Source organism: Acomys minous, assembly GCF_964271855.1.
Source record: "Acomys minous genome assembly, chromosome: 1".
NCBI lineage: Eukaryota > Metazoa > Chordata > Mammalia > Rodentia > Muridae > Acomys > Acomys minous.
The window spans coordinates 131,846,485-131,869,791 of NC_140483.1; the positions used below are offsets into that span (position 1 = coordinate 131,846,485).

The 23,307-nt window shown below is 38.1% G+C and overlaps 1 long non-coding RNA gene across 1 annotated transcript in view; it reads right to left on the minus strand.

The window, feature by feature from the left end:
- The window catches only part of LOC311603752, a 688,670-nt gene that overhangs the window by 452,949 nt on the left and 212,414 nt on the right, over positions 1-23,307 (minus strand). The window lies entirely within an intron of this gene.

The following is a 23,307-nucleotide window of genomic DNA, read 5'->3' on the forward strand; positions in this document are numbered from 1 at the left end:
GCATATACCTTTTGCTCTGGCCCAGACTGGAGAATCTGACTGACCCTACCTTGCCAGCACCGTCCCAATTTCCAGAACTATTTCAGGTACTACAACCAGAGCACTGGGTAAACCTGGAGATCCCTGCCCATCCCTTTCCTAATCTCTAAGTTCAGGCCAGGTGACAGATCCTGGGCCTGTGTATGAGCCAAGCCTGCTGTCTCCACCTCAGACAAACCATAAAAATAGTAAGTCACAAGTACCCAGATCTTGTCACAAAAACAAGATAAAAGGTCAAGATAGTATGGCTCCCATCACAAAAGTATTCCCATTCTATACTCTTCATTGAGAATTATCTAGATTAAACAGGGCACAGAACTCAAAGAACAATCAGAAACATTATCAAAGAAGTCAGGGAGTTTAATGAAGACCCAAACAAACAGCTCAACAAACATAACAGAATCAACTCAAAGAGAATACATGGGAACCTCCAAGATGGCAGCATCTAATACACGGAGTGTCTGAGTACTGGGAGCTCAATGACTGCAGAACAAGTAAGTGGCCACACTGCAAACAATGGGACTATCCTCGTTCTAGAAGAGGGCCCTAGGGACACACAATTCTGACCTATGAACTCCTTCCCACACCCCAAACCACACCCCTGCCCCCACTACCTGCCATCCTTAGGAAAGCTCCTGGGATCTAGGGACACACTTCCTGCCAGGATACCTGCCAGGACCTCAGAAACACACTGTTCCATCCTCCAGCCCATAGCCTTACCAGCCTTAGATGTTAAACACCCTTGCCCAAATCCCCTACCTAAGGGTTCAACTGGGTCACAGCCAGCAGAGGAGAGTTGGATGCTATTTCCTGAGATGCAGCTTCTGGCCCATGGCCCTACACAGCATGCCAAGGAGGGTTACTAGACCACAAGCCTCTAGCCTGGGAATCTCTGACCTTACCAAGAAGTCCAGTGGGAACCAGAAACTACTAGTCAACACCAGGGACAACCAGACAGCAAAAAGTCAGAATAAGAACACAATAAACAACAGCCAAGTCAGTATAGCACCACCAAAACTAAGTTACCCTACTACAACAAGCCCTGCATGGCTCTACACAACTACAACACAATAAAATGGCCTTAAATCTATTCTTATAAAGATGATAGCATCCTTTAAGTAGGAAATAAATAAATCCCTTGCAGAAATACATGAAAATACAATCAAACAGGTGAAGGATATGAATAAAATGGTTCAAGACATGAAAAGGGAAATAGAAACAGTAAGTAAAACACAAAATGAGGGAATCCTGGAGATGGAAAATGGAAGGAGGAGAACCAGAACTACAGAGGTAAACAGGACCAATGAGCCAGGTACGGGGGAACATACCATTAATCCCATCATTCAGGAGGCAGAGGCAGGCAGATTGGTATGTGTTCAAGGCAGCCTGTTCTACAAAGCGAGTTCACACAGCCAAGGCTACAACAGAGAAATTCTGTATTGAAATTATAAAAAATAAATATCACCAATGAAATATAAGAGATGGAGGAGAGAATATGAAGCTCAGAAGACACAACTGAAGAAATTAACACATCTGTCAAAAAATGTTAAATTATTTAAATTCCTGATACAAAACATCCAAGAAATCAAGGACCTCATGAAAAGACAGATCTAAAAATAGTAAGAATAAAAACAAAGAGAAGACTCCTGATTCTAAGAATGGATATTTTCAACAAAGTCATAGATGAAATTTTATTCAACATAAATAAAGAGATGCCTATAAACATACAAGAGGTTTGCAGAACACCAAATTGCTCAGAGCAGAAAAGAAATTCTTCCTGCCACATAATAATCAAAACACTAAATGTACAAACAAAGAAATAATATTGAAGAGTTCCAAGATGGTGGCACCTATCACAGACTGTATCTGATCTACTGCATGGAGACCAGGGACTGGATTGGGAACCATAGACAGCAAGAACTGGAGAACACTAGGTGAGTGGGGTCCTGCACAGTACAGACCACAGGTGGGCTTGGCCTCAGGCCAAACAACAGCCCACTGAGGACCTGAACACACTCTCCAGACTTTGGAATAGAACCCACCTGTGCACTGCAGCAGCCTCTATACCCTCGGCACAGTTTTGCAATGATGGAACACCAGAGCTCCTGGCCTGAGAAAGTCTCAGGGAAACAAGTGAATCTGTCCTCAGACATCCTCACCCACCCCAACCCAGTCCATGGTTCTGGCAAAGCCCACAGTACCCAGAAACAGCATGTGCAGTCTGGGCGGGTCTGCCAGAGCCAGGCAGCCAGTCTTAGCACACCAAGCCTGCAAAAGTAGGATGATAAACCCAGCCAGGACAGTCTCCACCAGGGACTCCCATGCTCATAGGAGAACCTGGACTGCCCTTAGGGTCTGAAAGGGGGTCCGAATTGCTGCCACTGCTCAGTGGGACTGAGCCGCCAAAGGTGCGCAATCTAGACTAGTCTGCTATCTAGATTGATCTGGGTAGGAACTTGTTGCAGACCACGGCAGTCAGGGCCTGGACAATTGGGTAGATAAAGCCACAGTCCCCACAGCCCAGCAGGGACTCCCATGCTTGTGGGAAAAGCTGGACTGCCCTGGGTGTCTGGAAGGGAGTCTGAGTTGTGGCCGTGGCTCCTTAGGACTGAGCCGCCAAGGGTGCGCAATCTAGACTGGTCTGTTCTCTACACTGATCCAGGCAAGAACCTGTCTGTGGACCAGGGTGGTCAGGGCCTGGACAATTGGACAGATAAAGCCACAATCCCCACAGCCCAACAGGGACTCCCCATGCTTGAGGGAGAAGCTTGACTGCCCTGAGTGTCTGGAGGGGAGTCTGAGTTGTGGGTGCAGCTCAGTGGGACTGAGCTGCCAAGGGTGTGCAACATAGACTGGTCTGCTCTCTAGACTGATCTGGGCAAGAACCTATCTGTGGACTAGGGTGGTCCAGGACTGGACAATTGGGCAGATAAAGCCATAGTCCCCGTGGCCCAGTGGGGTCTCCTACATGCTTGGGAGAGGCTGGACTGCCCTGAAGGGTCAGGACAGAAAATTAAAACAGCAGCCCCCAACACAGATAGTCTGAATCCCCTCAGTAACATGAACAGAATCAGACAGAAGCATACCTCTGCTGACCCAGTCAGGAGTTTAAGGTGCAGAACAAAGTCTCCTGGAACAGAAACCATGTCGCCTGCCTGTTCCAGAGAAGAATTCCCTGATCCCCACAGGCAAGGGCATGTGACCTATAATCACTCACCAACTACTCACTCTCAATGACCAGTGAGTCACACCAGAAGCTATCACCCAGCATCAGAGATAGAAAAATGACTACAGGACAGTGTAAGAATGAAAACAACAAAACCCAAAACAACTCGTCACCCCCAGATCCCAGCTATCCCAAAGAAAGTAACCAGGAGAGCTCAAACACAACCAAAATACAAAAAAAAAAAAAAAAACCCTCAAATTCTTACTAATGAAGATGATAATGGAGGAAAAAAATAAAATCCATAATGGAATGCAGGAAGATGCAGTCAAACAGGTGGAAGACATGAAAGAGACCTATAGAGAGGCACTGGAAATATTTCAGGAAAATACCAACAACCAGATGAAGGAAATCAATAAAACAGTTCAAGATCTGAAGATGAAAATGGAAACAGTGATAAAAGCACAGAAAGAAGAAAAAAGGGAATGAGAGACCTTAGAGAAGAAAGTAAACAACACAGAAGTGAGCTTCTCAATTAGAATCCAAGAAATGGAGGAACAAATCTCAGGGCTAGAAGACGCAATTGTAGAACTTGAAGCAATCATCAAAGACAATACTAAATCTGAAAAATTCCGGACACAAAATATGCAAGAAATCAAGGACATCATGAAAAGACAAAATCTGAGAATAACAGGCATTGAGGAAAGAGAAAAGACCTGACTCCAAGGCCCAGAAAATATCTACAACAAAATCATAGAAGAAAATTTCCCCAATTTAAAGGAGATGCATATAAACATACAAGAGGCCTACAGAACACCAAATAGAATAGATCAGAAAAGAAAATCTTCCCAACACATAATAAGAAAAACACAAAATATACAGAACAAAGAAAAAATATTAAAAGCAGCAAGAGAAAAAGGCAAAGTAACATACATTGGCTAACCAATTAGAATTAAACCCGACTTCTCAGCAGAAACCATAAAAGCCAGCCTAGGCTACTATACCCAGTGAAACTACCAATAACCATTCATGGAGAAAACAAAATATTCCATGACAAAAACAAATTTAAACAGTACCTATTCACAAATCCATCTTTACAGAAATTACTAGAAGGAAAACTCCACCCCAAAGGGACAAGCCACAACCAAAACTATGCAGGAAATAGATAACGACACCATCACAAAAACACAGCACAAATGCTCTACTGTAACCAACATCAACAATTAAGAGACTTAACAGTCACTTGTCATTAATATCTCTCAACATCAGTGGTCTTAATTCTGCAGTAAAATGACACAGACTAACTGAATGAATACATAAACAAGATCCAACATTCTTCTGCATTCAAGAAACACACCTCATCCACAAGGACAGACATTATCTCAAAGTAAATGGCTGGAAGAACTATACCAAGCAAATGGTCACAAGAAGCAAGCTGGTGTAGCCATTTTAATAGCTAATAAAATAGACTTTCAACCAAAATTGATCAAAAGGGATGAGGAAGGACACTTCATACTCATCAAAGATAAAAGCAACCAAGAGGACATCACAATTCTGAACATCTATGCTCCAAATACAAGGGCACCCATATTTGTAAAAGAACTATTAAAAAAAGCTTAAACCACTCATTGATCCCCACACATTAATAGTGGGAGACTTCAACACTCCACTTTCACAGAAGGATAGGTCTTTGAATCATAAACTAAGCTGGGAAATAACTTCATTAAGCAACATCATGAATCAAATGGCTCTAACAGATATCTACAGAACTTTTCACCCAAATGCAAAGGATTATATCTAGTTCTCAGCACTCCATGGGATGTTCTCTAAAATTGATCACATAGTAGGTTACGAAGCAAGCTTCAACAGATACAAAAAGATTGAAATAATACCTGTATCCTATCAGATCACCATGGTCTAAGGCTGGACTTCAACAACAAGAGAAATAACAAAAATCCTATACACACATGGAAACTAAACAACTCTCTACTTAATGACACCTGGGTCAGGGAAGAAATAAAGAAATTAAGGACTTTCTGAAATTCAATGAAAATGAAAGAACAACATACTCAAATTTGTGGGACACATTGAAAGTTGAAAGATGAAAATTCATAGCACTAAGTGCCTTCATAAAGAAATAGGAAACATCCCACATGAGCAACTTAATGACATATCTGGAAGCCCTAGGAAAAAAAGAAACAGAAACACCCAAGAGAAGTAAATGTCTGGAAACAATCAAACTCAGGGCTGAAATCAATAAATTAGAAACAAAGAGAACAATTCAAAGAATGAACAAAACCAGGAACTGGTTCTTTGAGAAAATCAACAAGATAGACAACCATTAGCCAAACTAACTAAAAGGCAGAGAGACACTATCCAAATCAACAAAATCATAAACAAAAAGGGAGACATAACAACAGACACTGAAGAAATACAAAGAATCATAAGATCCTACTTCAAAGGCATATATGCCACAAAATTTGAAAATCTAAGGGAAATGGACAATTTTCTTGACAGGGCAAGACAGGGCTACCCACTTTCTCCATATCTCTTCAATATAGTACTGGAAGTTCTAGCCAGAGCAATAAGACATCAAAAGGAGATCGAGGGGATCCAAATAGGAAAGGAGGAAGTCAAATTATCCCTATTTGCCAATGACTTGATAGTGTACATAAGTGACCGTGAAAATTCCACCAGAGAAGTCCTACAGCTGATAAACACTTTCAGCAAATTGGCTGGATACAAAATTAATTTAAAAAGTCAATAGCCTTCCTATATACAAAAGACAAACATGCAGAAGAAGAAATTAGGAAAACTATACCTTTCATGATAGTCACAAGCAATATAAAATATCTAGGAATAACTAACCAAGCAAGTGAAGGACTTGTTTGAAAAAAACTTTAAATCTCTGAAGAAAGAGATTGAAGAAAAATGGCCATATTTTCAGATTCAATGCAATCTCTATCAAAATACCTACAAAATATTTTTAAGGACAATGAAAGATCAATTCTGAACTTCATATGGAAAAACAAAAAACCCATAATAGCAAAAACAATCCTATACAATAAAAGATCCTCCAGAGGAATTTGCATACCCGATCTCAAGCTGTAAGATAGAGCAACAGTAATTAAAACAGCATGGTGCTGGCACAGAAATAGGCTGATTGATCAATGAAATTGATTTGAAGACCCAGAAATGAATCCACACACATATGGTCATTTTTTTTTATCATGAAACTCCTACAGCTGACAAATACATTCACCAAAGTGGCTGGATACAAAATCAACTAAAAAAATCAATAACTATCCTACATATAAATGACAAACAGGCTGAGAAAGAAATAAGGAAAACTATACCCTTCACATTAGCCACAAATAATATAAAGTATCTTGGTGTAACTCTAACCAAGAAAGTGAAAGATTTGTATAAAAGAAAAAACAACCTTCAAATCTCTGAGGAAAGAATTTGAAGATTTCAGAAGATGCAAAGATCTCCCATGCTTGTGGATTGGAAGAATCAACATAGTAAAAATGGCCATCTTACCAAAAGCAATCTGCAGATTCAATGCAATTCCCATCAAAAGACCCACACAAGTCTTTACCAACCTTGAAAGATCAATTCTTAACTTTATACAGGAAAACAAAAAACCCAGAATAGCAAAGAAATCCTGTACAAAAGATCTTCTGGAGGAATCTCCATCATGGATCTCAAGCTGTACTATAGAGCAACAGTAATAGCATGGTACTGGCATAGAAATAGGCTAATTGATCAATGGAATCTAATCGAAGACCCAAAAATAAACCCACACACCTATGGGCACTTGATTTTTGACAAAGAAGCCAAATCCATATGGTGGAAACAAGATAGCATCTTCAACAAATGGTGCTAGTCTATCTAGATGGCTACATGTATAAATATGCAAATTGATCCATATCTCCCACCCTGCACAAAACTGAAGTCCAAATGAATTAAAGACCCCAACATAAAACCAGAGACACTAAATCTGTTAAAGAAAAATGTGAGGAAGAGCCTTGAGCTCATTGGCACAAGAGACAATTTCTTGAATAGAACACCAACAACTCAGGGTCTAAGATCAATCATTAATAAATGGGACCTTATGAAATGGAAAAGCTTCTGTAAGGCAAAAGACACTGTCAACAGAACAAAATGACAGCCTACAGACTGGAAAAAGATCTTCACCAACCCTACTTCCAACAAAAGGTTAATATTCAAAATATTTAAAACTCTAAGGAAATTAAACACCACCAAACCAAATAATCCAATTAAAAACTGGGGTACAGAACTAAACACAGATTTCTCAACAAAGGAACATCAAATGGCTGAGAAACACTTAAAGAAATGTTCAACATCCCTAGTTATCAGGAAAATGCAACTCAAAAGGACTATGAGACTCCATCTTACACCTATTGAAATGGCTAAGATAAAAAACTCAAGTGACAGCACCTGCTGATTAGGATGTGGAGAAAGGGGAACACTCCTCCATTGCTGGTGAGAGGGCAAACTTATACAACAAGTTTGGAAATCAATCTGGTGCTTTTTCAGTAAATTGGGAATAATTCTACCTCAAGGCCCAGCCACTCTTGGGAATATACCCAAAAGATACTCCACCGTACAACAAGAACATTTACTCAATTATGTTAATAGGAGCTTTATTCATAATAGGCAGAATCTAGAAACAACCTATATGTCCCTCAACTGAACAATGGATACAGGAACTGTGGTACATTTACACAATGGAATACTACTCAGCTATTAAAAACAAGGATATCTTGAAATTTTCAGGCAAATGGATGGAACTAGAAAAGAACATCCTGAATGAGGTAATCCAGACCCAGAATACACACATGTATTAGCCACCTAATACAGCATAACTATACTACAATAGACTGATGCACCAACCAAGGACCATATATGATATTGACCTAGACCCTCTGCTCGGATGTAGTAGATAAGCAGCTCAGTCTCTTTGTGGGTCCCACATATAGAGAGTAGATATGGACTCTGGTTCCCCCTCCCCAGCTTTGATCACTTCTCCCTTGCAGGGTGGCCTTGCCAGGCCACAGAGCAAGAAGATACAGGTAGTACAGACGAGAATTCATAGGTAGAGGTCAAATGTTAGGGGAGGAAGGCTCCCCTTTCTGAGGACTAGGGAAGGGGGGGGAGAGAGGAGGAAGGAGGGATCAGGAGGGAATGGACGAGGGATATAAAATCAGGATGTGAAGAATTCAAACTGTAGAACAAGCAGGTAACTTATATTGATAATCCCATTACATGAGAATAGCTCTGAGACTGGCTGAGAGACATGAATGTCTATGCATAGACAATGCTTCTTGTTGGCTACAGAATCCCTATGAATTATTATTAGATGCCATTCTTTGTATGGCATGAATGAAGACTTACAGATGTCTTTTTTTTTCACATACAAAGAGCAGAGAACCAGCCTGAATCATTCTGTGCATCATGCATACATTATATATTTATAAATTTAGGGCTGCATAATGTTTGTGAGAAATTATTTGTTTTCAGAACAAATGAACCAAACACTGATGCTGGACCAGACCAGACAGGATTCATTCCTCTAAGCATGCTAAACACTGACATCATGTATCCTTCATGTTCTAGCACCAAGTGCTTCAGTTGCTGTGCCTCATCACAACAGGACAGGACAGGTTCACAGAAAGGTTCCAATCCCAATTGGTCCAGCATTTTAGACTATCCTACACAGGACTCTAATTAAGCCTAGAATTTCTCAACATTTAGAAACTGGACCACAAATGCTATTCCTAGATTGTTTAACCATTTTCACTAATTTTATTTGGGCCCCTACAAAGGTATTATATATCCCAAACCAGCAAGAGGAAACCTTAAGAGAACAATACTCCATTTCCCTAATGGGGGGTTGGGTAGGTTTTTGGTTGCTTTCTTAGGTGATAGATGTTTATTTTCATTGGGAGTTGGTTATAAGTTATCATTGGTTTTATTTAGAGAGAAAACAAGGTTGGACTCAGGGAAGTCTCTACTTTCCTTTCTCTTTTGTTCTTAGGTTTGGAGACAGGGGTTGAAAAGATAGAAGAGGGAATATAGAAATATATTGGGTAGTAGGACAAAAAGTAGATTAGTGAATTAATGCCTTAATCGTTACTCACAAGGTTATTTTTAATTCACTGGTATAGAATTTTGTACATGGATGCAAAGTAAGTTTAACTTTAGATACATTGGTATAGAACTCAAATTTAAGATTATTCACATGTTATCTACATTTCTACTGTAATATGCGGTATTGTAACCATACAACTCAATTATAATACAAGGTTTACTCAATACTTTGAAAGTGCTATTGCAGGCTCCTTAGGACAAGTAAATTATACAAGTTAATTATTAGTTGATCAGCTCATTGTCATGTCAGTTACTAGTCTATCTTTATCACAAGAATATACATCCTAGGTAGAACAGATAGATATGATTCTATAGAAAGATAAGGTAAAACAGTTAGACAAGGTCTTCAAAAACCTCAGAGACATACAGAATATGGCATTTAAAGATGTTTTTTATTATTTTAAAGATTCATCAACAATGAGACACATTACCTCCTGGCAACACCCAGCCTGTCTCAAAAAAGATGATGAGCATCATGAACCTCCTTATGGAGATGGCTTCAAATGTGGTAAACTAGCCACTGGGCAAAATGCCCCATTTCTACTCAGACATATTTCTGCCTAAAAATGGACAGGCTTAGATGCAGACAGAATCGAGGGCCAAACTCTGCCAAGACGGGGTAAGCAGGTCCTCAATAGTTCCTGCCACACAAATATGTCTGTCAGATATATTGGGCCAGAAAGCTGAAGATGATGCTCCAAAGTTATGGAGAATTTTGGATGACTGTTCAGGCAACAAACTGCCTCTGTCATTTTCTCATTTGAGAAGTTGCTAACCTGCACTCCCTGTATTCACAGGTAATTAATGTTATTCCTTCTCAAGTCTCTGATGGGGTTGAAGATCAGATAGTTTAGTTTTACAATTAAGCTTAGTTTTTTGAGGGATAAGATGTTTTTAGGTCTAGATAAATGTTGTATGTTGATAATGATGAGATATGATAGATATTGATTTATACTCAGAATTTCAGACTCACCAAGATAGGAAAGATGTTTTCTTCGAGGCTACCAAATACAAATAGCCAAAACACTATTAATGTAATATTTATGTAATTCCTGATTGTTTCATGTCTCTTCTTGCTATAGGTAGTTTATTGTATGTATGTGTAATAATATAAATGTATATGTAAAAAATACTTAACAAATTTTAAATTAATTTTTCAGTTGCCTACAATAATCAACTTAGTTTCAGAGATATGCACTGCCTTAAAGTGAAAACATAGAGCAAATATTCCAAAAATATGTGAACAGGAAGCAAATAGGCATTGGCATTTTAACACCTGACAAAATAGTCTTCAAACTAAAAATATTTTGGATAATCAAAAAGAATATTTCATTAAAATCAAGAGAATAATTAACCAAGGATACACTAATATCCTAAAAATATACAAACCAAACCCTGAAAAACTGAATATTATAAAAATACATTCTACCAAAAGTAAAGACACAGATTAATACAAATAGTAGCAGGTGACTTTAATACTCTGCTTTCTCCATTAGTCAGGTCATCTGAACTAAAAGCAAATAGAGAAACATCATAATTAAAGGATAGCTATCCTGTATCAAATGGAATTAACAGATAACTACAGAATATTCTATCCAAACTCCAAAAAAAAAAAGTGCATCCTACCTATCAGCCCATGGTCTAAACTAGAACACAATAGGACACAAACAGTCATTAACAAATAGAGAAAAACTAAAATAACTGCATGTATACTGTCTGACCATTATGCAATACAACTCAGAATCAACAATAAACAAATCTCTAGCAAGTACACAACCTTGTGGAAATTAAACAGTTCTTTATTAAATAATGAATAGGTCAAAGAAGAAAATAGTGAAAACTCCTATAATGAAATAAAAATGAAAACACAATACAATACAACCTGTAGGGCAAATGAAACACATTTTAAATATCTATCATTGTACCCACAGATAAGTGTACCCCTCACCTCTCTTCAAAGAGGCTCCTCTTTCAATGTGGATGAAAAAGCCACAGCTAGTCAGAATGCAGACAGCGACTGACTGTGGACGTGCAGCTCCAGTCTATACACCTACGACACAACCCTGACACCCGAGGCTCAGAAACATGGCAAGAGAGAAGGCACAATGTTCTCTTGACTTCCTCATCTCTCTTTCTCCCTTTGATTCTCTCAAAATCCCAAAGCCCTCAACCCAGGGACCCTCCAGCCACACTGTGTGGTGTGAAATTAGAAGTGATCCAGAAGACTAGGAAGACTGTTGCAAGACCGTGTCCTCCACGTGTGTCAAGGTAGCTACTCCCATGAAAGCTGCTTAAACAAGATCTGAATAATAACACCCACTGACAAAGTAATGTAAGTTGTGGGACTTACACACAGCCCCATCTCTAAAACAAGAGCTATAGCTTCTTAAAAGCTGCTCGGTGAGAGAGAATTAGTCTCCCCAGATATAAATACTCCAAATGATTAAATGATCTGAAGTATCAGACCCTAAAATATGTATATATGTACACTAAATGAGCCCAGTAGGTTAATTCATATATTTAGTCACACAATTAAACAATTAAAAGATAACAACTAAAACAACAACAATTAAAAGATACGACACCATGAACACCTAGTTTTTAACTGATGTTTTTGTCATTTTTTGATAGTTAGAATCGAACACTGATAAAGTCAGAACATATGCTGGGTGATGTAAGGAGGAAGATACTTTGTATTCTGCTGCCTTGATACACAGCTAGCATGTCTCACCACCACTGTGGTCGTAATAGGTGTTACTTCATTACTAGCAGTGCTGTATATCAATATAAAAACTTTCAGAAAGTGTTTCAAACCTTTTAGCAGGGAACTCTACTAAAATCATAGCTAGGGGGAGAAAACATAAAAGGATTTATATGTATGCAGAAGTTCTCCTCAAAATCCACTCTCTAAAACACTCCCCAGTGAGAAATATCTGTTAGGGCTTAATCATGAGTAAAACTTTGTTTCTTCAGAAAGTAATATTAGAAATTATTTTACTTACTATCTCACTTTCAACTTTTGCAATCAGAGTCTGCACTTTCCCCTGTTAGACATAACTCCGTAATCTAATTTACATCGCTCAGGGCCTGAATTTTGTTATATGATATGACTTGCTATAAGATCTCCCAAGTAACATGTGGTTTCAGGCAGATAGAAAGGAAAGAACAAATGAGGAAACTCCAAAAAGAGCAAACTGTTCACCAGGAAAGTAGAACTGCCTGGGGTGCTACAGCTGTCACTGAAGGTGTCACTGCCTCCCCCAGACCCCACCATCAGCTTAGACCCCACCATCAGCTTAGTCTGAATATCTAGGAGTGGATAGGACCTCAGTGTTTCTGTAAGTGTCTCTAACATGCAGTCATGTTTGAGAACCGCAGTCAGAGATTCTCCTCTGGAAGGAAAACCTGACAAAGGAAAACACAGCTATAAGGTGTGTTGTGCGGCCTTTTAAAATCCTAACTATGGTTGACTTGTTAGAAAGTAATGGCCTCTAAGTACGGTGTGCAATGCTCTCCAGCGTGTAGCTTCTTCCACTTCTGCCAGCTTGCTCTTCCCTGCATGGGCCTATAAGCTGTGTGTTAGAGCCACACAAACTCTTGCAGGTTCACAAATGTGGCAGATTTTGTTAGACTCTGCTTCACCCCTTTTTGTTCTACCCAGGAATGCTGAACTGCTTCCTCTGCAGATGACTTTCACATACACCTAGGCTGATCATAATGCTTATGAGGATTATAGCATTTCCTGCTACAAATAGAATATGTCACAATTAATGTTTTGTTTAGACTTTGGGCTTTTTTTCCCTAAATGAACACTGTCTTAATTGAATCTCTGAACCACAGTATACATCAAAATGTCTCTGAACAAATAATGGGCTGATTTAATTTGGAATTGAATTTTCAGTTAGCATAATAGAAGAAATTGTTCAAAGACAAAATAGGTGTACTATGACTATATTTACAAATGTAGAGGACTTTTATTTCAGAACTTGGCTGATTGACAAGAGATCACATCAAAAGACCTTCTAGGTCTGTGTGATCCATGTAATACAGACATGCCTTTAATCCCAGAAGACAAGAGACAAGCAGATCTCTAAGTTCAAGGTCAGCCTGGTATATAGCAAGTTTACGGTACAGAGAAGCTTAGGTCCAGGCATGGTGGTACAGGCCATTAATCCCAGCACTCAGGAGACAGGCTTGCAGACCTCTGAGTTCATCAGTTTTGTTCAGGCACTTTGGTTGAGTCAGTGAGTTGGGAGGTGGTGCAGGGCAGATGAGTTTGTGGCAGTTCCGTTCATGGAATTCAGAAGCAGTTTCACCAGGAGAATTTACAGAGACAGCTTGAAGAGAGAACAAGATAGACACAGATGAAGACAGAGCAATCCAGAGAATGAGAGGCAGCCAGAAGACTAGAAGATATTGCCAAAGTTAATATGAGGCCAAGCAGAGCAATTCAATCAGTGGCCAAGAGAAACACCAGATTGAAACAGTCTTCTAGGACAGAAGTTTGACCCAGAACAGCTGAGTTGATGCAGCCAACAAAAATTCAGAAAGAGAGAGAAAGGGTGAACTTATTCAGAGGTAAGTCTCAGAGGCTGAAAACATATAGGCCTAGATTGGATTGTATGGAGACTAGAAGCTTCCAGAAGTAGGCCTAGGACTAGGAGGTAGCAAATGGATTATATCAGGCAAATCAAAGTTACTTTTACATACAAAAGCATAATTGGATTAGGAGAATGGTACAACAGAAAACAGCAAGGAACAGAGGAAATGAATAAAGTAGGGAAAAAGGAAGAAGGAAGGAAGGAGGGGGAAGGAGGGGATAAAGGTAAATCAAGAAAGAAAAAAGGGATGGAATGAAAGACAATGAGAAGGAGGGAGGGAAGAAGGATATAAAAGAGGGAAGGAAATAAAAGAAGGAGAGAAAAAGGGATACTGTGAACACACTTAAATTTTCATTAGTTCATAGTTCATACTCTAAGTTAACATCATTTTCCTTATTTTACTGGTGATGAAACTAAAGCCAAAAGTGTCAAGTAATTTATCCAGCATCAGAAATCTAGTAAGTGGCAGGTAGCTTTGTGAGTCCAAGATAAGGAAATTGAACAGAAATACCTTACATTCTCAAATTTAAATAGTCATACTCTTGATTCAGAGGAAATTACAGCTGTTTAGAAGCAGAGACTTTAAGCAAAGTGAAATACCAGCAGCTCAACAAGACATCACAGGGATTTCTATTTTCTCTAATGCCCAAAGTCAGGCCAGCAAATTCTACTATAGCCTATATGGGAAAAAATAAGCAAATCTGCCCTTGGTAAATAGTCATTATTACATATTGTTGGGTATAATATTTTTATGCATTTGCCATGTTTTTGTTTAACCCAGGATTACAGCTCTTAGCATATTTTATATTAGCCAAAAAAAAAGTTGTGAAGAAATTATATAACTATTCTATAGATTGGGATTTTCTGAACCAAATATATTGAAATAGTTAAATCTCATTGTAATAACACTAAGTCAACCAAATCTAGACAAATATTATAACTCTCTCTGTGCTTTGAATCTATGTGATTTTGCAAACAACAAGTGAGTTTATTTGTTTTTTTTAAATATCAGTGTATCTGATAGAAATTAGATATCAACAAAAGAAACCTTATTCAATCCTTGGGAAATAATGTAATAAATAACTCTTTTTTCCCTTTAATTTATTTATCTAATCTCTTTATAGCCTGGTCACAGGCCCCTCCCTCATCTCTTCCCAGTCCCAACCTCATACCCTACTGCTTCCATTCCCACCTTTCTTTCTTCTCAGAGAAGAGGAAGTCCTCCTTGGGAATCAACCTACCCTGATGCATTAAGTCTCAGCAGATCCAAGGGCACCCTCTCCCTCTGAGGCCAGACAAGACAGCCCAGTTGGTAACTAGGTCCAAAGGCAGGGAACAGAGTCAGAGACAGCCTCTAATCTCATTGTTAGGGGACTCACATGAGGACCATGCTGCATATCTGCTACCTATGTGTAGAGTGTCTAGGTCCATCCCATGAAAGTTCTTTGGTTGGTAGTTCAGCCTCTGTGAGTCCCCATAAGACCAGGTTATTTAACTCTGTAGACCTGCTTGTGGTGTCCTTGACCCCTCCAGCTCCCTCAATCTTTTCTCTCATTCCTCCACAAAACTCCCTGAGATCCTCTTTGTGTGTGTGTGTGTGTGTGTGTGTGTGTGTGTGTGTGTGTGTGTGTGTGTGTGCCTTGTTTACTTTAAAGGTTGATTATTTGGCTCTGGACAATCAATTAGTGTATTGTTCCCTGGAACAGACCTCCTTGAGAACTTACATACTGATTGATTTAGTAGCTGTACATTTTGTACTACCATTGGGGTCCCATAGAATCCCCACCCTAATCACTACAGGCTTTCATTGATGCTTTTAGTTTCCCTCCAGAACTTGATGATAAGACTGTATTAGTGAAGACACCGCACATCTGAATCACAGAACACAGAGAAATCAAGGTGGTCCTCTCATGGAAGTTTTATACCTACTAGATAACCTTTATTGTAAGCGTAGATTTTTCACAATATACTTTATTTAGGGTTCTTACATTCTTCTACATCCCTTTTAACCTACTGACCGGAGGTAGAGGAGAAAAAGGGTTAATAGGAAAAACAGTTTGCAGACCTGTTTAGAAGTAGTTCCTTGGGGCAATTTCACTCTTCATTGTCAGGATACCAGCAGTCCATACCAAAAGCAAACACCAAACAACAACATGAATTAGTACTGGTGGCATGAAACAACAAGGTTCCTCCAAATCAGCACAAGTTAGTGGAAGCATCCAGAATCAGCCAGAATACCATGAGAAGTTCTGTGGGACATTTCTTTCTATAAAGCGAACACCAGCAGAGACTGGTTACTGGGGGTGGACTTTGAGATTTCAAAAGGAAACATGCCTGAAAGGAGATGTCAGGAAATAATCAAACTTAGAGCTGAAGTCATCAAATAGAAACACAGAGGAATACAAAGAATCAACAAAACCAAGAGCTGGTTCTTTGAGAAAATCACTTTGAGAACCACTAGCCAAACTAACAAAAAGGCAAAGAGACAATATCCAAATTAACAAAATCAGAAATGAAAAGGGGGGCATCACAACTGGCACTGAGGAAATCCAAAGAATTATTAGGTCTTATTTCAAAATCCTGTAGTCCACAAAATTTTAAAAATGTTTCTGTAAGGGAAAGGACACTATCAATAGCACAGAACAGTAACATACAGAATGGGAAAAGATAGTCATCAACTCCACACTGACAGTGGGCTGATATCCAAAATATATAAAGAGACATTAACAAACCAAATAACCCAATTTAAAAGTGGGGTACAGAGCTAAATAGAGATTCTCAATGGAGAAATCTTGAATGGATGAGAAACACTTAAACAAATGCTCAATGTCCTTAGTCATCAGGGAAATGCAGATCAAAACAACTCTGAGATGCCGTCTTACACCCATCAGGATTGCTATGACAAAAACTGAAGTGACAGCACATGCTGATGAGGTTGTGAAGAAAGGAGAACACTTGTCTATTGCTGGTGGGCATACAAACTTGTACAATTACTTTGGAAATCAATCTAGTATTTTCTTAGAAAATTGGGAATAGTTCTACCTCAAGTCCCAGCTAAACCATTCCTGAGCGTATACCCAAAAGATGTTCCACTACACAACAAGGACATTTGCTCAACTATGTTCACAGCAGCTTTATTAATAATAGGCAGAAACTGGAAACAATCTAGATGTCTCTCAATGGAAGAATGGATAGAGAAAACATAGTATTTTTTACATAATGAAATACTACACAGCTATTAAAAATAAGGACATCTTGAAATTTGAAGACAAATGATGGAACTAGGAAAGATCATCCTGAGTGAAATAACCCAAATCCAAAAGACATGCATATAGTATGTACTCACTTTTCAGTGGATATTTGCCATAAAATACGAGATAATCATGCTACAATCCACAGACCCAATGAAGCTAAGATATAAGATGGGCCTAAGTGAGGATGCTTGAATATCACTCAGAATCAAAAATAAACAAGGCTTTGGAGGTGGGGGGGAGTAAGTAAGTAGGAGAAGGGATGGGGGGAAGAGTTAGTTGGGCAGGAAAAGGATGATTTGCATTGTATGCAAATCTCAACTCTTGAAATATACTAATAAAATATTTGTTTCTTAATTGTATTTCTACCTTTGAAGAACTGAAGATCAATACATAGTAGTCATGCCAAAGCATTCATGCTTAAAGGTAAAACTAATAGTATTGTCAGCTAAGTCACTTTTATATTAACCCAATAATCTGTATATTGATTTCTCTAGACTTGTGAAACTCGGCAAAAATGTATACATAAGCATGATCTGTTTATTTCATTCCTTCATTTATTTTGGTCAGAATGGCTTTTATCAGTCAATATCTGATTTATCTTGCCTGTAACATACCTCTAGTGACTATTACGTTTTTATACCATGTAATCCTAGGTAAATCGACTTATAGGATATGGAAATGACATAGGGAAGTTCTATGTCTTCATATAAATTGATGAATACAGTGTAATGACTGTTCTTCATTATCAACTTGCCTATATCTGGATTAACTAAAACCCAGATGACTGGGCACATCTATAAGGAACTTCCTCCTCTTTTTCTCTTTCTTCTTCTTCTTCTTCTTCTTCTTCTTCTTCTTCTTCTTCTTCTTCTTCTTCTTCTATTTATTATTCTCTCATGCATAACATCCCAACCTCAGTTTAGGCTCCCTCCACTTCTCCCACTCCCATCTCTCCGCTCCTCCAATGAGGAGACAAAACCCCTCTTATCAAGGCAAGTAGGAGGAGAGGGGTCCAAAGCATAGGCAAAAGACACAAAGATAACCCCACCCTCATTATTGGGAGTCCCACAAGAACACCAAGCTAAACAACCATACTATATATGCAGAGGACATAGCTTGGACCCATACAGGGTCCCTATTTGTTCCTTCAGTCTGTGAGCCCCTTTGAGCTCTACTTAGTTGATTCTGTGGACTGTGTTCTCACAGTATCTTAGACTGCTCTGGGTCCCACAGTTCTTCCTTTTTCTCTTCTGTATGGCACTCTTGCCTCTGCCTACTGTTTGGCTATGGGTCTCTGCATCTGTTCCCAGCAGTTGCCAGATAGTGCCTCTCTGGTGATAATTGGGGTAGGCACCAAACTCTGAGTATAGTAGAATTTCACTGATTTTTTTCCCCAGTTGATTGGTTTGATCCTGGGTCTGTGGGCTGCCCTGGCTATGGTTCCTGCACATCCAGGCAGGCTCCCTCTCATGGTGATTGTCTCAAGTGGGAACAGTCATTGGTGGCTACTCCTACCACCATTACCCAAGCACATCTTGCAGGCAGGACAGATTTTAGGTAGGTTTTGTGGATGGGCTGGTTACTGAGTCCCATTGCTGGGAGCCTTTCCTGGCTACAGATGATAGCAAGTTCAAGCACTGGAAGAGAGGACTGGAACTGGGGACACTGTAGAAATATGCACTGGAAACTCCCTGGAGTCTACAAAGTGACTTCAGCCAAGCCTCTTAGTAATGAGGTTTTTTTTTTAATTAATTAAATCATTTGAAGTGGGAAGAGCCATTTCTAATCCATATCTTTGATGTAGGAAAATAAACTTTTAACCCAGATTTTTTGAGGTGGGAAGACCACCTTTAATTTGAACCACTCTATAGAAAGTAAATATGTATGTAGGCATAAGGTTGTTGTATAATTAAAATGCTGATTTCTATACCTGCCCCCATATTCTGGTTGCAATCCTTGTTCTGAGACTATCTTGTCTCAATGTTGATTAAACATTGCTCCCCCAATAAATAAGCTTATAGCCAATCACTGAGCAGGAGAGAGAATAAAACTGGGCTTCCTTACAGCCAAAGGAAGAGGAATTAGAAGATTCAGCCAAGGGATTCATCCATGATAGAGGTCAAGGAGACATCTAGAGGAAGGAGCTGGAATAGGGAAAGCTACAAAATACAGATATTGCTGGGATACACATTTGGAGGAAGCCAAACTTGCATAGATGGTTAAGAATAGAGTAATGACTGCTCAGTTCTTGTGCTGTGAAACTTGTTAAAGTAATATAATAGACTCTCAATAATTTGTGCGGTAGCCAGGTAATAGAGAAAGTGAGAAACAAACGGTTTTTTAAATTACCTTAACAGAAATGGAAGAAGGAAGCCTGTGTGCTGATAGCAAGTCTAGCCCTTCAGGGTCATTAAAGCCTACTTCTTTGGGATTATAGCCTATACTGAAGATCAGCTGAGACATTCAGCCTCATGAACTGAACAACTACTGGATTCTTGGACCATCATTTCATAGACAGCCATTGTTGGATTAGCTGGACCATAGCCTATGAGCCAGTCTAATAAATCTCCTTTATATATTCGTTCTATCAGTTCTGTTTATAAAACCCTGACTAATATATACATTTTGGTTTGTGTGTCCATCTCTAATAAGACTAGTTAGTGGAGGAATAGCACCTGAGATATTGATCTATTCAAGGGTACCCAAAGCTGAAGAATAAATTACTTAATTTATCATTATACTTAATAAATAACTTAAATTTATTAGAAAATGTATATTCTTATATTTCTTTGGTTGTACTAGCAAGTCTTGACTAGAACTATCAAAATTGATGATCTATCATTTTTCAATTGCAACAAAACAAAGAAACTGAATTGGTTTTGCAATGCTATAACTGCAAAAGCAGACCAAGAAATATCAATTTTGTTAATATGTCAGAGAAATAACAACAGGGATTCAATAAGAAGTAAAATACAGCAGAAACATAGTAGTGACAATATACTGAAGGGAAAATGTTGGCAACCAAATGGTCAAATCACTGATTTCATCATTTGTTCTTCAGAGTTTGCTTGAATAAACAGAGGTTTTTATCATATATTTTATATTGCAACATTACATTAAAATATGATAGCGGAAACAAACATGAATTTCAGGCTAAAATAGGATAAATCTGAATATGTGAATTTGTCTTAAATTACTATCCATCTTATATCCCATAATGCCAAAGGCCTGAAAAAGCATGATGTAAGAAAATATACAACTACTTAGGAAGGAAAAAAATTGTATACCAATAATTTCCAGTAGAAGGAATAACCTATTTAATATTGTTTGTAATAAACTGTAAAGTTTTTCAAATGTCTAAATGAACAGCCGTTATATTCTGTGAAGTAAAACTATATTTGGACCTCTATTTAGCAAAAACAAACATTTTAAGGGACACCTTGGCTTATGTAACTCATTTAGAAGATAATAGAGACAAAAACAAACCTAAAATGAATGAAAATAGTAAGATGAGATAAAGCTATTGATTGAGCATTCTGATGGAGCTACCGATTTTTTTTCCGTGTGAATTTTATATCCTACTAATTTACTAAAAGAGTTTATCACCTCTAGAAGATTCCTTGTAGAATCTTTAGGGTGATTTATGTATAAAATCTTATCTACAAATAAAGGTACATTGGCTTCCTCCTTTTCTACTTGCATTCCCTTGATATCCTTCACTTATCTTATTGCTCTAGCTACAACTTCAAGTACTATATTGAACAGAAGTAGAGAGAGTGGGCATTTTTGTCTTATTACTAATTTTAGTTCGAACACCTTGAGTTTCTCTACACTTAGGGTAATGTTGGCTGTCCTTCTTGTCTATAGTCTCTCCAGGACTTTTATCAGGGGTGTTAAAGCTGAATATACAAATTATCCAGTGCTGGAATAAAATAAAAATCTGTTCAGTATTAATTTAAAGAAAAGAATGTAGAACATGTAAAATTATAAAACAAATCTCACAGAAAGGAAGAACTTTTCTGTCAAAGGACAAATTGGGTGGACCCGTGGGTATGCGCATTCCTTCTGCCTAAAGATGTTTCCTGTATCTTGGTGGCCTCTCAGCTCACCTGTTACAGAAGGGTTTCAAACACTAGATGGCTCATCAAACTTAGCCATGTATTTAAGAAACTTTTCTTAGAATTTTGTGCTTTAGGAATGCCTTATACATATGATTCTAATTTAATTCTGAAGTATTTGTTAATCTGCTTGCATAACTTTGATTTTTAAGCCATGCTCAAATGGGTTAATTAGGAATTATATTCTAGGGTCAACACACACACACACCTGTGTGTTCTTCTCAACCACCAGTCTTCCTATTCAAGAACCATTCTGACAGATATCTTCCTTAATACATAGGATCCACACATTCATGTTAACTGTGAAGCACAATTTTTATAGACAGACTGTGAATGTTCTTTGAAAATGAAACACTCAATTGCATAATAATGACAAAGCAGGCCCAGTGAACACAGTGAAGTATTTTAATCATATTTTGAATCTTATTTAAACATGTATGGAGGGCAGTTGCATTATCATTAAGATTTCTTAAAACACAAGATTCTGTGATTTTTTTTTTATTCTGACATGGTAATTGCAAAATAACACCTGTTGTTGTTGTTGCTGCTGCTGCTGCTGCTGCTGTTGTTGCTGTTGCTGTTGTTGTTTTCAAGACAAGATTTCTCTATGTAACCTTGGCTGTCCTGGGCACATTGTGGAGATCAGTAGAGCAGAGTGGCGTCAAAAATCACAGAGATCTACCTGCTTCTGCCTCCCTGAGTGCTGAGATTAAAAGCATGTACCACCAACCATGGCTTGTTTTTATTTTTCAAAATAGGGTTTCTCTGTGTAGCCTTGGCTGTTCTGGAGTCACTTTGTAGACCAAGCTGGCCTTGAATCACACAGATCCACCTGCCTTTGCCTCCCAGAGTGCTGGGATTACAGGTGTATGCCACCATGCCAAGCTAACTCCTATTATTTTTTTATTAGTGCTGCATGCTAAAAACATGGCTATCATTAATTTATTTAATCACATCTGGATTTCAATATTATAAGACAGATATATTTTATAAGCATATTTATACTTTAAAAGATTTATTTCCCTTGGTTCATACTTTCTATCTGGCACATACAGGTTACTAAAATTTACTTTGACAATTATATTAACTATTGGTGAAACACATTTTAAACTTTATTATTTCAACAATTGCACTGTGTGTCATGTATAAGTGGATAAAATACCCAAGTAAAATAAAACACAGTTGCCTGAATATCTTATAGAAATTAGTATATAATGTTTGTTTGAAAAAACAAAATATACAGTATTTGAGACTTCATAAAGCAAAGAAATGATGCTCACTTGACTTCCTACAAGCTGACAGCTAAAAAGTCAGCCTATTTTCCCAAACTGATTTTTGTCTATCAAGCAATTTCCTGTCCTCAGCTACCATCTGGACCAGGCCTCCAAGTCATCAGAAGAAAATCTGAGAACCATTTTATAGGAGAATTAAATAAGATTTGGAGTAAAATTTTCATTACAAAGCAAGAAAACATTGTGATAATTTTCTCTAAGAAGACATTTTAGCACTTTCATCGATAAAGCAATTCCAAATAACAGAGCATTTCTTACAATAACATTTTTATAATGATGATGTTTTGTAACAAAAGTGCTATTATTATAGAAATGGCATAATAGTGGAATTGTTGAATCTTTCCTACAAAAGCCTGCTAAACAAGACTGTCTATATTTAAAATATTTTAAATTACTTCCTTCTCATAACCAGAAAGTATCTTTACAGTCATTTTTATATGATCACATTACAGGAATCAACATTAACAAACAAGCTCTGTCCATGTGCCGTATTTTGAAACTTTAAACACTAAACTAAATGTCTACTATTAATTGTATTAACTATTAGGAACTGTGAGCATGTTGAAATTCCTGTGATAAGAGTTTCTTCATTTCCTAAGAATAAATGGAAGAGAAAGAGAAAAGAAAGTGGGGAGGGGGGAGAGACAAGAAAGGAGAAAGTCC